The sequence below is a fragment of the Myxocyprinus asiaticus genome, chromosome 1 (assembly GCF_019703515.2).
Source record: "Myxocyprinus asiaticus isolate MX2 ecotype Aquarium Trade chromosome 1, UBuf_Myxa_2, whole genome shotgun sequence".
NCBI classification, from domain to species: Eukaryota; Metazoa; Chordata; class Actinopteri; order Cypriniformes; family Catostomidae; genus Myxocyprinus; species Myxocyprinus asiaticus.
Window position 1 is genome coordinate 16,253,497 of NC_059344.1, and position 16,508 is coordinate 16,270,004.

General features: G+C 41.6%; 1 protein-coding gene across 1 annotated transcript in view; it reads right to left on the reverse strand.

Annotated features, from left to right (window-relative positions):
• Positions 1-368, reverse strand: part of LOC127450332 (regulator of G-protein signaling 12-like) — a 79,964-nt gene extending 79,596 nt beyond the window's left edge. Inside the window, exon 1 of the mRNA XM_051714390.1 lies at positions 283-368. The gene's annotated coding sequence lies outside the window, so the exon portion shown is untranslated. The remainder of the gene's footprint in view (positions 1-282) is intronic.
• Positions 369-16,508: the final 16,140 nt, after the last annotated feature.

A 16,508-nucleotide genomic window follows, 5' to 3' on the forward strand; every position in this document is an offset into this window, starting at 1 on the left:
GTGAATGTTGAAGTTAAATATGCGCGATCTGTCGGTTTCAGACAATATTATTATAATAAAAGTGAGGATACTTCAGAAAATTAAAGAATGATACTGTCTAGAATCTAAAAGAGCTCTGAAAAATGTTTTACATTATGTTTTATTCTGTTTAAAGTCCCCAAATTCTGCCAAACAGCGGTATTTTTAATTAATAACAAATGTAAACAAAGTGGCAACCAAAAACACCGCTTTTACGCAACATGTACTTATTTAATAACAATAAATGTACGCACAGCCGCTTACCTGCAACTCTTAATAATTCCAAAGTTTTTCTTCCTTTTATTTCGTAATTACCCTTCGCGCGACGGAATTAAAGCACTGCCATTCACTATTGTTGCGAATACAAAAGCGTCATTCTCTTGTCACTATGGCACCGTAACGTATGTAAACTGATCACAACTCTCTGATTGGCCAACAGACGCGTCAATCATGTTCGATATTCAAATAAATACGGCGCTCTCATTGGCTGTTGTAGAAACCGTATGGAATTAATCAGTGCAACAGTTTTCGCTTTGTAACTAATGCGATTGTGAATCCATCCAGTTAATATTAGACGACTGTTCTAACAGAAACCCCTTTCACATTAAATTATGGATTATTTATTTGCAGTACATGCATATAATAGGCTTAATCAAGTATCAAATAACTAAAAAAGGTGATCTTGTGATCTTGCTAGATCACAGTTTCGCGTAAGATACCTGTTAACAGTTGCAGTGCATGTGTCAAAAATGTCGGTTTGTATTCATAAGAAGGGGAGACACCCCAACCATGCAGGCCATTGAGCAATTACGGGTTTCCTCATTTCACAGGGGACCTTTTCATGAGCCTTTATCATGTCAGTTCATGGAAGAAGGTGTTGAACTTCGTATTTATTTTTACTTCTTTTGATACTATATATGACCACATGCACAATTCACAGCACAGCAGAAAGGATTAGCTATCTTGTCTTGTTGTCTAAGAAGAATTAAAGAGCATGTGGTGCATTAACCATAATAATGTTTGGGTGCCTGTCAGGTTCAATCTATCTGACCACTTTTGGAGGTGTATAAAACGTGTTAACTGCTCCCAAAACAATTATGAATTCGTTTACATTTAGTAACATGTTATATGGTTACATGATACAAAATTGTACTAGCATTGTGCAGGACAACAACTGTAATTGTTCTAAACTTGCTCTAAATTTTGAATCCTTATCAGCTTAATCCGGTTTCTGGCATTGTGCCATGTGGCTCATTATCACCAGCCACTGAGTGTTATCCGTCTCCCTCAGCTGACCCAAACTTCTGTCCTTCTGGTGTTGTCTTGAACTCTGTATCCTCTTATAGCATGTCTTGAAAGGGCAAAGAGACTCCTTATGCTGAAATCCCTCAGATGTCTGTTGGCTTTGACCAACATTACATGGTATATAATTTCTAACTGTTGTCTTATTAGCCTGGAGTCTGAGGGGTCATTCATGCTGACAGCAATTAAATCGCTGGAAGTCACAAGACACTTCTTTACTCAATTAGCCAAAAGCAGTATGTTAAATGAGTAGGATATCCTAATCCTCAGTACTTATAAAGCAGGAGGCGAAAAATACCTGAATGACCTACTGCATACACTGATATTATGAAATGGACAATTTACTATGCCATGGGGCCCCAGGAGTTGAGGAGCCATCAGATTCAAAACAAAGCTGAAGTGTGTAATTTCACACTTCACAATTTTTGTTCGGTGCCGCTTTATGAATGCGCCCGTCTTCCATTGATCGAACAAACAGTCCACACCCCTCAGCTATTTGTCGAGTTAAAGGAATATTCCGGATTCAATACAAGCTCAATTGACAGCATTTGTGGTATAATGTTGATTATCACAAAAATTAATTATGACTCGTCCCTCCTTTTCTTTAAAAAAAAGAAGCAAAAATCGAGGTTACAGTAACCTAGTTTCCATCCACCTTTCGTGCTGTTTTGTTATCGACAAAGTGAAAATGCGTTAAAAAATGTTTGCGAAATTTGCCGTCTTCTGCTTGTTTCCATTCAAATGGCCTTTTATGGATAAAAATGGTGTGCATGATGTCATGCTTTTTTTTTATATATCTTTTTTGTTTTTTTGGAATGCCCAATTTGGAATGCCCAATTCCCAATGCACTCTAATTCCTCGTGGTGACGTAGTGACGAATCTTAGTTGCCTCCATGTCTGAGATCGTCAGTCCGCATATCTTATCACATGACTTGTTGAGCGCGTTACCACGGAGACGTAGCGCCTGTGGAGGCTTCACGCCATCCAACGCGGAATCCACGCACAACTCACCACGCGCCCCACCGAGAGCGAACCACATTATTGTGACCACGAGGAGGTTACCCCATGTGACTACCCTTCTTAGCAACCGGGCCAATTTGGTTGCTTAGGAGACCTGGCTGGAGTCACTCAGCACAAACTCGCGATTCGAACTCGCGACTCCAGGGGTGGTAGTCAGATGATGTCATGCTTAAAAAAACACTTTGTCGCATAAGTTTTGGTTTATCGCAAAATAAATCTGCCCTTATGCCGTTTCCATACAGAAATGTGTGTATGTCGCTAATTGTGCACCTTTCGCCTCCCAGATGTCCCTAATGTTTTTTCCTCCGAAGTTTTGGTAAAATGGGGAGAGTATTGAGACAATTTATTGAAATTAGCCAGCTTACTGTCATTTCAATTTCACAAAATAAATGCAATCAGAAGAGGAGGAATTGCAGTCAAAAGGGAGCTGTTGCCCTTCTGATAGGACTATAATATTGGTCCTGATGTTGCGCCTATCACAGGTTGCCACCAGTTCCGACCCGAAAGCGAACTGTCATGGCCCTGTTCAAGCTGGCAACCTGCACCAAGTAGTGGAGGAAACTTTCGGTCTTAGTATAAGGACTATCCATCGATGTGTATATGCTGTGTGCACAGCTATTAAAGAGAAACTGATGCGGTGTAATATCAGGGTTTACATATGATACATTCCTGATATTCAAAAGGCTATTTTGAACAATCATCTAATCTAAAGCATTGCCAACACAGCTGCATTATGTCCCGCATATTTTTCCAGCAACTTTTAAGGACCAACTGAACTTGATTGTCATCTAAAATTAATTTTAGCGTCATAATGCAATTCACATTTTCTGAAGAAGCTCAGCAAATGCGATCCGAGGTAAAGAGGGTTAGATTTAAAAGTTTAAAAAAAGCTAGTTTTCTGAAAGTGAACTCAGCATTAGACAAATAGTTCTGATAGTTTATTGTCTTGAAAAAAGTGTAGAACATGCTGAGAATGTCATTCAGCCGACTTTTTTCATCTAGAGAACAGGGTAAGGCTAATTTAAATTTGTGTAAAGAAAAGGCAAGTATATAGGCCTAACAATATTATTTTTTCATTTTGTAATTTATTTTTTAAATATAATGCTTTATTCATTTGTTAATTTATTTAGCCTAATTTAATACAGGGAATTTTGCCGGCATTTTTTCAAAAGTAAGCTAAACGATAATTTAATAGAATTGGGCTATATGTTAGTGTTCCAAAAAAGCACACTGATGCTTTTCTCCTAGTATTGTTTATTTATTTTTAATTTAAAACATCTTTGTGCACAGAAATATGTTTTTTGTGTTGTGGGCTAATTCCATGACTGCCATCTATTATTTTGAATGGTGTGGAAAAGCAACTTTAATAAATAAACAGAGGACTACTGCGATTAAATTAATCGCAAAGAGTGGCCATTCATTTGTTTATCATGCACTTGTCGATGACAGGTGCATGATACCAGATATTTGTGTTGGCACTCCTGGAAGTGTCATGACGCAGATGTGTTTGCAGCATCGAATCTGTGCAGATATGCCGTTAAGACCAATCCATAACAGTGAAAGTAATGCTTCATGTACAATTATTTGGCTTTCAAGGATGTATACCTTGTCATCATGATTAACACAGACTAATGATTGCGATTTATTCTGTCTTGTGACACTATATTTTTGTGTTAATGCCAATTTTCTCAACAAAAAGTGTTTCCAAACCAGTTTTTCGTGACATTTGAAGTGTCGACATAGAGTTTATGGGCTTTGAGGCTGCTTTGAGCGGCGCCGCGAGCCCAGAAACCAATCATCAAGCCGCGAGAGTTCAGGGAAGAGCGGAGGGTTCCACTCTAACCCGACGCTCGCGGACACCTGGGAAAGCATGTCCGTCATTTCAGCATTGGCCTGTGACTGGGCGATCGTCCCCGAAGGGGGAAGCCCAGCTGAGGCTTCTGCGTCCAACTGGACAAGCCCGCTCTCCGATGCTGCGCTCGAGAGCTCATCATCTTCGCGGGCTCCGAACAAGAAGCCAGACTCGCCGTCAGACCAGCCGGCGAACTCATCCGGAAGCCCGATTGGGGCAGACGAGCGTGCTGGGGAATGGGAGGTCCACGGGGGGATACCCGGCGGAGACGATCACATTGGGGTCCCCAAATCGCCCCCAGTGCTAGCCATGCTAGCCTCATACCCGTAGGTAGAAGGACCGAGGCAGGGAGCCACTGGGGTGGGGTGGGGTTTTCTTACGAAAGCAAGCCGCGACCGCAACATTGCCATGGTCATGTTCTCGCAGTGAGAACATGAACCATTCACAAACGCTGCCTCCGTTTGGGTCGCGCCCAGACGTGAAAGACAGCGATCATGACCATCCGAAGTTGAGAGATAACGACCGCAACCAGGAATAACACACAATCGGAAAGGGATCTTTGAAAAGACGCATTTTAAAAAGACGTTCCATGTGTGCGCTCTTTTAGAGAAATATATACTCTTTTAGAGGGGAAAAAGGCTCTTTCAGAAAATATACTCTCTAGTTTTTCTGCCGAAGCGCCCAGGGGCGTTCTCTGCAGTGCACCAGTGCAGAGGAGGGAGAAGCCGCTGAAATGCGCCGTCAGATCCAGCAGAGGTGAATGAACAGTAATATTCAGCTCAATGAGCATGACCGTTCGGCTCCGAAGAGAAAATCTGAATGAGTGGTTGCATACCAGCTCCTTTTATACCCGTATGTCTGGGGGAGCGGCATGCAAATACCACTAGCCAATTTTCATTGGCCCTTTATCAAAGACCAGAGGTGTCTCGGGCTCCCAAGAGTGACCCCTAGTGTCACTACATCGACACAACTTTGAGTGAGTGACAGATAGGGAACCGAGACATTCCCTTATGACTCAAACACTTGACATTGCGTAGCTACGCATAAGGGGAACAGAATCCCATCACGCTGCACTACACAACATAACTTCCAGAGAGGAAACATGGTGCTGCAGTCTTGTGGGATGGTGACCGACAAGAGTATGCCACAGTGAGTGATCCTCATGTTGGCCAGGAGGAGAGCACTCATAACGAATATATGAATTATAGTCATATAGTATGAATTAACTCCTTATGAACCTAGTCGGGAAGGGAGTTTATTTATAATGAAAGTGCTTGCTACTTTATGGTAAACTATAACAGCCTGAATGCAGGCGGTTGTGCAAATGATGGGGAGCCTGTACTTAAAGGGATTGGCAAAGTATATATATATATATATATATATATATATATATATATATATATATATATATATATAATGTATGTATCTGGCCAATGAATAGCAAGTGCTCTAAATAGAGAGGACTTGTGAAGAAAGAGACATTACGTCTAGGTTGTAAAACCTTGCGAATGTGTTTTGAGAGGACCATCCTGCTGCAAAACATTTGTCTTGTAAGGACACACCATGCCCATGATGAGGCCATGCCTCTAGTTGAGTGTGCTTTAACACCAATTGGGCAAGTCTTACCCTGCGACTCATAAGCCAGAGTAATCGCATTGACAATCCAGTGAAAGAGCCTTTGCTTGGAGATGGACATTCCTTTTGTGCATCCTCCATAGAATATGAAGAGCTGATCAGACAGTCTGAACTGGCAAGTATGCTCAACGTATGCATGTAGTGTCTGCACAGGGCATAACAAATGCAATGATTGTTCCTCATCCGAATTAAATGGAGGAGGGATGAAGGCCTGAAGGTGAACCACCTGCGCTTTGACGGGCGTGGTTAGGACCTTGGGTACATAGCCTTTCCTGGGTTTGACAGTAGCTCTTTAAAGACTGGGGACAAACTCCAAACATGAATTGTCGACTGATAGTGAATGCAGGTCACAGACCCGTTTTACTGAGGTCAGAGCCAGCAGTAGTGCAGTCTTAACAGAGTCCAAAGGCTCGAAGGGGGGCCCTGCGAGAGCTTTTAGGACTAAAGTTAAGTCCCAAGTCGGGACTGTAGCTGGACAAGGTGGGTTTAATCGTCTTGCTCCTTTAAGGAACTTTATGATTAAATCATGCTTGGCTATAGAGGCGCCGGCTTCATGTGCATGATACGCAGATATAGTTGCCACATACACTTTGAGCATTGACGGGGTGAGTCCTGCTTCTAATTGCTCTTGAAGAAATATTAGAATTTTATGTATGGGGCAGTTTACTGGGTCCTTGCCATGTAAGAGACACCAATCAGTGAAAACCTTCCATTTTAGTGCGTAGAGACGTCTCATGGACATCCCTCCTCAGTGGTATTTCCCATGGTGAGCTGTACAACATCTCCATCATTTCCTCCACTGAGGCAAATAGATCGATTTCTGCTTTGCCAAATATTTCCCAAATCCTTAGTACAGTTTTAGAATGAAGTCTCCATTCGCCCAGTATCACCCCTTGGTGTGACAGTAGGCCCGTGCGTAATTCATAAGTCACTCTCAGGGAGAGGAGATGATGCTTGCTCCATAGGAGGAGGTGACGTGTCAGTCTCAACAGTAGCGGTGAATGAATTGCTCCTTGGTGGTTTATATATGCCACAACTGTCATGTTGTCTGAGCAAACCAGGACATGACAGCTCGCTATTTCTGACTGAAAAGCCTATAAGGCTAGAATTTCAGCCGATAGCTCTAGGTGGTTGATGTGCCACGCCCTCCTCGCACCTGTCCAGGTGCCAAAAGTCGGGTGTCCATCGCACACTGCCCCCAAACTATGTTGGAATTATCCGTGGTCACCTCTTTCCACCTGACAACTTGGGACTTCGAATACCAGAGGGGACAGTGGGTATTCTCCACTGTGGCAAATAGATCGATTTCTGCTTTGCCAAATATTTCCCAAATCCTCAGTACAGTTTGAGGGTGAAGTCTCCTGAATTCCGCCTTGGCGGTTTATATATGCCAGAACTATCATGTTGTCTGAGCGAACCAGGACATGACAGTTTGCTATTTCTGACTGAAAAGCCTTTAAGACCAGAAATACAGCCGATAGCTTTAGGTGCTGCGTGACAACTTGCCCCAGCGTGACACCTCGCTGGTAAAATGCAGGAGCTGTCCACGGTACTAAAGCAGCTATACAGTGGCGGGATATAGTGATGCGCATGTGCCCTTGGTGCCAAGCACGTCATGGCGCTTCAGCCAGCACTGAAGAGGTCTCGTGTAAGAGACTTAATGGAATGACGGCGGATGTCGCTGCCATAAATCCCAATGCTTTCAGAAACAGCTCCAGTGGAAGTGTTCTCCCCAGTTTGAACTGAGACAGACATTGTAGAATGGCTGAAGCAGTAAGTCTCTGTGCTGGCATAACAAAGCCTCTGATTGCGCCAGTAACAGCCAATCGTCAAGGTAGTTCAAGATGCGTACGCCACTCAGTCTCAGAGGGGCGAGAACCGCATCGATGCACTTTGTGAATGTGTGAGGAGCCAGGGACAGTCCGAAGGGCAGGACTTTGAACTGATACACTGTTCCCTTGAACGCAAATTTCAAAAACATCCTGTGATGTCAAACAATTTGGATATGAAAGTACGCATCCTTCAGATCTATCGATGCAAACCAATTGTGTGGGTGTACATGCAATAAGATCCGTTTTTGAGTAATAATTTTGAATGAGTGCTTTATGAGTGCGCGATTTAAATGGCTTAGATCCAGGATTGGCCGAAGTCTGCCGTCTTTATTTGGAACAAGAAAATAACGGCTGTAAAAACCTTTTTGTGCTTGACAATTTGGCACAATCCCTATTGCGTTTTTCACGATGAGACTGTGTATTTCGGCAGGTAACACTGGCGCGTCTTCGGACGAAACCGTGGAAGACAGAATGCTGTTGAAACGGGGTGGCCGGTGTGCAAATTGGATCATATAACCATGTTCCATCGTTTTTTGCACCCATTCTGAAATACCCATTAGGGCTTGCCACACGTCCGCATAATGGGACAGAGGGCAATTTGGTTTGCTCACTGTATGATATGATGCGATGCTCACTATAGGGATGCGGTTGCGCATAATGTGTGTGCTTTGAAGAGGAAAAAGGGGCTCTTTATTGAGAATGTGTGAGCATCTCGTGCATTTGCAACAAATGCTGTATTCTTTTTTGCACTTATTGCATTTTTTATTGCATTTATTTGAGTGCAAGACACAGAAACAACATTTTGAACAATATTGTGAACAACAATATTCCTTTCCCAACAAACAATAGTGGGGAGATGGGGAACAGTGTTTCCAATCGAGCCTTTTTTGGAGCAGACCTGGAGGGAACTGTGGGCTCTGCTTTCCGCTTCAAAAGTTTGTGCCCGTCAGGAGTGCTTTTGCTGCGCGTTCTGATACGCAGGTGCTGGTGAGTTAGCAGGTATGGGGCTTTTAGTCGGGAGCTGGCTAGAAACAGAGCGAGGGCGAACTGGCTGTGATATACACCATTTGGGCATAAAGTGTTTCATAGACTGTGACTGCTGCTGAGTTGCAACGTAATACTCAGCAAACTTATTCACAGAGCCACCAAAGAGGCCGGCTGAAGACACTGGAGCATCCAACAGAGTGGCTTTTTCCTTATCATTCATTTCTGTGAGGGTCAGCCATATATGTCGATCCAGAACTGCCAGGTTGCCCATGGACTTGCCGATGGCCTTAGCAGTGATTTTCGTGGTATGCAGCACTCAGTCTGTAGCAGTGTGGAGCTCTTTTAATGTCTCTGGATCGAAGCCATGCTCATCCATTCGCCTGAGGAGTTTGGCTTGAAATACCTGGAGCATCACCATTGCGTGGTGTGCTGATCCAGCTTGTCCTGTCGCTGAGTAAGCTTTTCCGCCAGTGCGGGCATTTGTCGATACGGTTTGGAAGGATGTATGGGGTATGATTTCCACGGCCTGTTACTCGCTGGGCAGAGGTGTACCGCTACTGCCTCCTCCACTGGGGGTAATTGGGCATAACCGTTTTCTTCACCCGTGATCTACATTAAAGAGGATGACGTCACTACATGAGCGCACCGTAGAAGGGTGCGCACCAGGACTTGGATAGTTCGTTATGAAATTTGGGGAAAAATGGGGCAGATTTGCGGGACGCTGCCGTTTGACGGTGTCCAGACAGCTGGAACCATTCATCGAGGCGAGACTGTTCAGGTTCCTCTGGGGAGACCACTCAAGGTGAAGCTCTTCGACCACCCTTGTAAGGACGCGGAGCATCTCCCTGTCAGTGGCGCATGCACGTTCCTCTCCCTCGCTGGGGGGAGGGGCGGCAACATCATCCACTGACCACTCGCCTGATGCAGCGAGAGACATGACATCGTCATTATTATCCCCAGCATCAAAACCACTGCATGAGACAAGACCGCCCACTCTTTCAGAAGGCTGGAGTTTGTCTTGCTCATAGCGTATCAGAAAGCATACGCTTCGGAGTGATTGAGGGGCTCGTGGGGCGTGTGCCGCCACAAGGACCACCTCAAAGTCATCCTGTTCGACCTCGCGGCCCCACCGTGCCTCCTCGTGTGAATCCTCGGGTATCACAGAAGAGGCGGGTAGGAGGGTGTGTGAGGCTGAATCGTCCCTCAGAACGAGGGTGATTCACGAGCGAAGCGTCTTGAGACTCATGCCTTCACAGTGAGGTCAGTCTATCTCCATGAGCTGTCTCTGTGTGGGCACGGCCCAGACAGTAAACGCATCTTTCATGCTGATCTGAAGGCGGGATGGGCCTCTCGCACAAGGAACTCATACGGAACGACATCATTAAAAAGACGCAAACACGTAAGTGACTCTTTTAGATATATAAATATATAAATTAATATACAATCACACAATATACAATACACAATATACAATTGCTTTGTAAGGATACACAAACCCTGCCGAAGCGCTGTGGGGAATCAGGATGCTGAGGCCCGTTCACCAGCGAAGCATCAATTGGTGAGGCGGTGTGATGTTCGCCGGAGCACTGCAGGGGAGTGGAAAGTTTTCCCGCGAAGATTCCACCCTCTGACTCATGTATATCGATGGCGAAGATAGAGGGATTCTAGACAAGAGATGATCACTGTCTTGAAGGAAGAAATTCTGAGAAAATGGTGTTTGTGCACCTGTTGTGGACAGTTCCCAACAATTTTAGCAACATATTAATCTTTTTCTTAACCCATTATTTGATTGGTCTGACAAAGAATAATACATTTTGACACAAAATTAGATAAGTGCAAAATAATGAACGAATGCAAGTAAAACATTTATTTTGGAGATGAAAACTGGATGTCACATGCACAAATTAAACAAAATAGTGAGGTCATGTGATAACAATGTAGTACATTAATGATTTTAACAAGGCTCACTTGCATATTTCCATATTTAGGCCTATTTATTTATTGTATTTTATATCTCTTTTATTATCAATGCTTTTATTTTTGGTGTGCTTTTGTTTCTTTTTCTCATCCTTTGTTTATATTGTTATTTTAAATTTTTTGTGAAAAACTTCATATGAGATGTTTTTAAAAAGTGAGATATAAATATTACTATGCCTGTATGTTACAATATATAGCACTCTGAATTAGCCTCTCATATGTCTATAAGTCACAAATTTTACAGTATTTACATGAGGTTTTTCTGTTGTCATTTGGACTCTGATCTACTTCAAGTCCTTTTCCCTCTTTCAGTCTTTGCAGTACTGTCTCCCATATTTTACCTATTCATGGTATTACTGTCGTTAATAACTGCTATTTCTCAACAGTTCTTCATTCTGCAAGTTTCTGATGTGGACGTGACTCACCAAATTCTTATTGTGAGCTGTCCGTCTTTACTCCGCCTTTACACAGGAGCCGCATCTGCAGCTGCATAAATGTATTTGCACAGCAAAAATCACGGGAAACAATGTATCACACACACAAATGTTATATTTGTGGAGAAACCGTTGCCGACTGTCAGTGGCGTGCACAGACCTTAGCAGGGAGAGTGGCAGAAGGATAAAAAGGGGCACAGATTTTTTATAATGAGTAGTACTTATACTGTATATACTTTGAGTTTAAAAAAAAAAAATTCCTATATTATATACATAATTTTTCCATTACTTATAATAGCCTATTCTGTTCTATGGTATTATATGCGTTTGTTTGTTTTTCCCCCAGACATGGTCTGTGATAACCCCATGTTTTTGACATGTATAATATTAAAACCATGGTATTTTTTGAAGTACCTTGGAGTACATGACAGTACATTAAATACGAATATAATTATTCTGTACTATGTTATTATCCTGGTAACGGTACAGTGTTTTTTTTTTTTTTTTTTGTTAACTGGCTCTAATGTTTTACTTGTCTCTTCATTCTTTTCACTTTTCTCATCTCTGCTCCCTCACTTTATCATTTCATCTCTGCTGCTTGCACTCTGGCCTCATTACCTTTTTTTTACGACTGACACTTCTTATATTATTTTCTCTTCATTTATTTTCACATTAATATAATGTTATTTTACTGTGTTCTGTCATTAATATTTAGGACCGTACAGCAATTATGTTGCAGAACCATGGTACGATGAGGGTGTCAGGATAGTATACCATGGTTTTTAATGGTTATCATGGTAGCCTACAAGAAACTGGGAATGCCATGGTATTTTTTTCTGAAAGTGTTTAGTCTAATGGCTTATTAGTTTAAACAAAAACCAGACTGGCTTCGGCTGAATCAGACTGCTCAATCAGTTAATGGCAGTATTCTATAAAATAATTTGTATTGAATTTCTAACACTGAAAGCGACGCGATCGCTCCCAGTATAATTAAAGGGATAGTTCACCCAAAATTTAAATTCTCTCATCATTTACTCATCTTCATGCCATCCCAGATGTGTTTGACTTGCTTTCTTTAGCAGAACACAAACAAAGATTTTTTGAAGAATTTATACACTCTGTAGGTCCTCACAATGCAAGTGAATGTTAATCAGACCTTTGTAGCTCCAAAAAGCACTTAAAGGAAACATCGAAGTAATCCATATGACTCCAGTAGTTTCAGAAGCGATATAAATGTGTGTGAGAAACAGATCAAAATGTAAGTCCTTTTTTTATTCTGAATCTCCACTTGTCCTTTTACATCTGAAAGTGAAAGTAAAAGTGGAGATTTAGAGTTAAAAAGTTTAAAAATTGTTCTGTTTCTCACACACCTTTATATCGCCTCTGAAGATATGGATTTAACCACTGGAGTCTTATGGATTACTAATATGTTTCCTTTATGTGATTTTTGGAGCTACATAAGTCTGATTAACATTCACTTGCATCGTGAGGACCTACAGAGCATATATATTCTTCTAAAAATCTTTGTTTGTGTTCTGCTAAAGAAAGCAAGTCATACACACCTGGGATGGCATGAGAGTGATGATGAGAGAATTTTAATTTTTTGGTGAACCTTCTCTTTAATAAAGCTGTCTACACTGCAGGTGTGCGATGTTGGAAAAGTGATTGCAATCAAGTATTATTATTTGTATTAACTTACAACACAATACAGAGTGGATATTTTATCTGACCTGTTCGATGTTCCGGGGCAAATGCAAAATAAAATGTTTGCTCCCTTAAAGGGCACTGCTGCGGGAGGGTACACCACTCAAAACCTCTTTCCAATCCAAATGAAAGTGAGAAAATGAATTGGCCCGTCCCTATGATGCGTACATTCATAGAGTAATGCCGTTTTCCCTTCAAAGTACCCATTTCAAGGGCTCTGCACATAGAAGAACAAAAAGGTGTATTGTCATTTAGAACAAAGTCTGGCCAAAACAAAGGTGTTTTTGTGTGTGTTTCGGTGGTAACAGCTTGCTAGAGCAAACTTTAAGGAAAACTTGTACCAGCTGCTAAACACCTGGAGTTCCACCTACTTTGAGGCTGATAACTAATTCTGGTTAAATTGTCAGTTAAGATCAGTCAACATGAACACACCAGCGTGCAGTTATTAGCGAGGTGGTGCAAACTTACCTACATCTGTATCATCGTTTGCATAGAAACATTTTCCAAGAACATGTCATGCCATTTTTGTTGTTGTTGTTTAATTAGTCTACAAAAGGAGTTAAATGTACTCAAAAACCCCGAAGTGCCCATTCACACTTTTGTTTGATATGCTGTTTCACTCATGTGTCGTCTGCAGCTAAAAGCCATTCACACATCTCCCCAAAGTGAGAAATGCCTATCATCATTCTTTTGTCTGTATTCTACCCATTTACACTCATTTAAACACCATCTTTACTCTGTGACATCATAAATTACAATAACAAACCAGTGCATATTATCAGTGTTGGGCAAGCTGCTCAAAAAATATAGCTAGCTAAGCTACCACAACTAAAAATTAGTTATGATAAGCTAAAAACTACACTTCAGAGAAAGTAGCAACTTATACTAAAAGCTACAAGCCAAAATACAGGTGATATAGGTGGCCGCCCTGGGCTCCAATATGCCTGCACAGCAAAGGGAAAATGTTTTAAAATCTGCAACACAAGCCAATTCATTTCATAATGTAATGGTTTTTATTTTTAAATTACTTTCACATCGGAGTGCATACAGTGGTAGCAAAAAATATTGGCAAACCTTGGTAAATATGAGAAAAGAAGGCTGTGAAAAATATATCCTTATTGTTTATCCTTTTGGTCTTTCATCAAAATATTCACAAAACATCTATCTTCAAATAGATATCAAACAATTCCAAACACAACACAAGTTTTATCAAAAAAAAATAATATTTTTGTCAAATATATGTGTGGCACAATTATTGACGCCGTTTTATTCAATACTTTGTGCAACCTTCCTTTGCCAAGATAACTGCTCTGAGTTTGTTCTTATAATGCCTAATGAGGTTGGAGAACACATGACAAGGGATCTGAGACCATTCCTCCATACAGAATCTCTCCAGACCCTTCAAATTCAGAGGTCCAAGCTAGTGGACTCTCCTCTTCAGTTCACCACACAGGTTTTCTATGGGGTTCAGACCAGGGGACTGGGATGGCCATGGCACAACCTTGATTTTGTGGTCGGTGAACAATTTTTGTGTTGATACTGATGTGTGTTTTTGATCATTGTCCTACTGGAATATCTAACCACAGCCCATTTTCAGCTTTCTGGCAGAGGCAATCAGGTTTTATTTTGTATCTGTTGGTATTTGATAGAGTCCATGATGCCATGTATCTGAACAAGATGTCCAGGACGTCTGGCATAAAAACAGCCCCAGAACATTAAAGATCCACCACCATATTTAACTGTGGACATGAGGTACTTTTCCAAATGGCTACCTCTCTGTGTGCACCAAGCTCATCTCTGGTGTTTACTACCAAAAAGCTCTATTTTTGTTTCGTCTGACCATAGAACCCAGACCCATTTGAAGTTCCAGTAGTCTCTGGCAAACTGAAGATGCTTGAGTTTGTTGTTGGATGAGAGCAGAGGCTTTTTTCTTGAAACCCTCCCAAACAACTTGTGAAGCAGGTGACATCTGTTGTAGTTTTGGAGACTTTCTGACCCCAAGACCCAACTAATTCCTGCAATTCTCCAGCTGTGATCCTTGGAGAATTTTTGGCCACTCGAAACATCCTCTTCACCATGCGTTGAGACAATATAGACACACGTCTTCTTTCAGGTCGATTCGTAACATCTCCAGTTGATTGGCACTTCTTAATTATTGCCATGATGGTGGAAATTGATATTTTCAGTGCATTAGCTATTTTCTTATAGCCACATCCCATTGTGTGAAGCTCAACAATGCTTTGCTGCACATCATAACTTTATTCTTTGGTCTTACACATTGTGATGGATGATTAAGAGAACTTGGCCTGTGTGTTACCTCATATTTATACCCATGTGAAACAGGAAGTCATGGCTGAACAATTTCATGTTCCTTGTCACCCAGGTGTACTAAAAAAATTTAAAATGTGAATGGGAATATACTTCAGATATATTTTACTCATAAGAATCTCTAGGGGTGTCAATAATTGTGGCAAACGTGTTTTGGAGAAAATATTTTAATTCTGAGATTTTTCCCCACTTTCAATTAGCTTACTTCAATTAAAGATTAGATATTTGTGAATATTTTGAATGAAAGATCAAAAGGATAACAATAAAGACATACTTTTCACAGCCTTCTTTGCTCATATTTACCAAGAGTGCCAATACAGTTGTGCTCAAAAGTTTGCATACCCTTGGAGCATTGGTAATATATGTACCATTTTTAAAGAAAATATGAGTGAGCAGGCAAAACACATTTCTTTTTTTTCTTATGGGATTCATATTCAACTGTAGGTTATAACAGAATGGCACAATCATAAAACAAAACATGGCAACAAAGAAAAAAATGAAATGACCCCTCTTCAAAAGTCTGCACATATCCTTAGTTCTTAATACTGTGTATTGCCACCTTTAGCATCAATGACAACATGCAGTCTTTTGTAATAGTTGTCTATGAGGCCCCACATTTTTGCAGGTGGTATAGCTGCCCATTCATCTTGGCAAAATGCCTCCAGGTCATGCAAAGTCTTTGGTCATCTTGCATGAACCACACGTTTGAGATCTCCCCAGAGTGGCTCGATGATATTAAGGTCAGGAGACTGTGATGGCCACTCCAGAACCTTCACCTTTTTCTGCTGTAACCACTGGAGGGTCAACTTGGCCTTGTGCTTATGGTCATTGTCGTGCTGGAAAGTCCAAGGGCGTCCCATGCGCAGCTTTCGTGCAGAAGAATGCAAATTGTCTGCCAGTATTTTCTGATAACATGCTGCATTCATCTTGCCATCAATTTTCACATTCCCCTCACCTTTAGAGCTCACACACCCCCAAAACATCAGTGAGCCACCACCATGCTTCACTGTGGGGATGGTATTCTTTTCACTATAGGCCTTGTTGACCCCTCTCCAAACATAGTGCTTATGGTTGTGACCATAAAGCTCTATTTTGGTCTCGTCACTCCAAATTACAGTGTGCCAGAAGCTGTGAGGCGTGTCAAGGTGTTGTCAGGCATATTGTAACCGGGCTTTTTTGTGGCATTGGCACAGTAAAGGCTTCTTTCTGGCAACTCGACCATGCAGCTCATTTTTGTTCAAGTATCGTCGTATTGTGCTCCTTGAAACAACCACACCACCTTTTTCCAGAGCAGCCTGTATTTCTCCTGAGGTTACCTGTGGGTTTTTCTTTGTATCCCGAACAATTCTTCTAGCAGTTGTGGCTGAAATCTTTCTTGGTCTACCTGACCTTGGCTTGGTATCAAGAGATCCCCGAATT